Source organism: Cucurbita maxima, unplaced genomic scaffold (genome assembly GCF_002738345.1).
Source record: "Cucurbita maxima cultivar Rimu unplaced genomic scaffold, Cmax_1.0 Cma_Scf00133, whole genome shotgun sequence".
In the NCBI taxonomy this organism is placed as follows: domain Eukaryota; kingdom Viridiplantae; phylum Streptophyta; class Magnoliopsida; order Cucurbitales; family Cucurbitaceae; genus Cucurbita; species Cucurbita maxima.
In genome coordinates, this window is record NW_019272149.1 from 110,700 (window position 1) to 112,868 (window position 2,169).

Sequence of the window (2,169 nt, forward strand, 5' to 3'; positions counted from 1 at the left end):
ACTGCTGCTGAACATCTTTTAGATATGCATCTTTTGCATGACCTCAAGGCACCTATTTCACAGCATCCCTTGCTCTTATGTGACAACAAAAGTGCTATTTTTTTTAGCTCTAATCTCATTTCTCACAAGCAGGATAAACATGCTGAACTAGATTATCATTTCCTTCGAGAACTTGTTATCACTGGCAAACTTTGCACACAATATGTACCTTCCCATCTTTATTATCGTTGGCAAACTTCGCACACAATAACTTCCATCTACATGTTGCTGACATCTTCACAAAAAATGTTTCTTGACATCTCTTTGAATTTTTTAGATCCAAGCTTCACGTTCATTCAAATCCGACGCTCGGCTAGCGGGGGGTGTTAAGGATATTTGACCGTTTATTAAAAGAAAATATCTACATATTTGCCTTGCATAATACCATGACCAAAATTGAAAGAAACGAAAGAAAGAGATGTATAAATGGAAAATTCTGAAACGAAGGGGAAACCCATATGGTTAGTGGGTACACACCCAGATATCAACAATCACATTACCCCTTGACTCGTCCCTATTCACTCCAATCACCATACATAACCAATTTTCTACACCGTACCCTCTACAAACACCAACCCAAGACCCACAACCCACTTTGATAAGGATCAAATTTGAACCGTGGATCTTTTTTATTTCATCTTTTATTATTTTATTAGAAGGAAATATATTCTATTTATTTTTTATTCTTTTATTTTATTGTTATTTCCATATTATTTGTAATTTACCATAATTCTTTATTCTCTAAATCATTATAAATAAAGAACATTCACCACCATTTATGTTCGGTGGTTTTAGCAAATATTATCAGGTTAGAGCGTCGTGCGAATAATGTGACGTTCGAAGGTTCGACACCTGCATTGGTTAATTTAATTTATTCTTCTTGATATAAAACTAAACTCGATTTGAGCTACTGATCTACAATGTGCATAAAACTAAGTTTGATAGAACGTCGTGCTAACATTGTTGACACTTGCATGGGCTATTGATCTGGAATGTGCATAAAACCAAGTTTGTTAGAACGTCATGCTAACATTATTGACACTTGCATGGGTCAATTTCATTAATTCTCAATGATATCTTTAAAAATACAGGGTTAAACCACTACAAACTTTAAAAGATAATGACTTAAAGTTTTAAGTTTGTTAGGCATAAAATTATGTAACCTAAAACTTGATTGATTGGATTAGGAGCTAACGATCTACAATATGCTTAAAACTTATGGCCTATTAGCTCAATTGGTTAGAGCGTCGTGCTAATAACGTGAAGGTTGCAGGTTTAACACCTGCATGGGTCAATTTCATTGATTCCTAATAATATCTTTTCATGATACAAGGTTATAACACTACCAACTTTAAAGATAATGACTTAAAATCTCAAGTCTTAAGTTTTATTATGCATAAAACCTGAACGTCTGCTAACAAAAAGCGAAAGTTTGACAAGTTTGACACTTGCTTGGGTCAATTTAATTAATTCTCAATGATATCTTTAATGTTATGGGACGGGATTAAAGCATCACAAACTTTAAAAGATAATGACTTAAAGTTGTAAATTTATTATTTATAAAATTATGTAACCTAAACTCAATTGACTGGATTAAGAGCTATTGATTCGTAATGTGCATAAAACTTATGGCCAATTAGCTTAGTTTGTTAGAGTGTCGTGCTAAGAATGTGAAGGTCATAGGTTTGATACTTGCATCGGAATTTTTTTTTTTAGGTGCACTAAAGAGAATGATGCCCTTGGGTTACACAACAAATCAAGTGGATTTATTTTTTGTCTCATAATCTCCCATTCTTATACATGTCATAAGACGTCATTTAAATAATATCTTTTCATGATATGGGTTATAACACTATGAGTTATATTTAACTTATGAAATCATCCCACGATAGATAATACGTTCATATGATTTTGAGCCATACGTTGACTCTATTAACGCCGTTCTCCAGAGAAGGTAATTGGAACCATAGTTCCTTTTACTATTATTATATTCTGGAGGAGACTTGATCTTCACATGGTTGAGACACCTGCACACAAATTGAACAGGCGCTATAATTCTTGCCGGAAGAGTTATGCTATCAATACCATGGCTGAGAATGAGAAGCTAAACGGGTAATTTAGAAATTCTAT

The 2,169-nt window shown here is 33.5% G+C and overlaps 1 non-coding gene across 1 annotated transcript; it reads left to right on the forward strand.

Moving 5' to 3' along the window:
* The first annotated feature begins 1,259 nt into the window (after positions 1-1,259).
* TRNAI-AAU lies at positions 1,260-1,333 on the forward strand. Its single transcript has one exon. It is a non-coding gene; the product is annotated as a tRNA-Ile (tRNA).
* Positions 1,334-2,169: the final 836 nt, after the last annotated feature.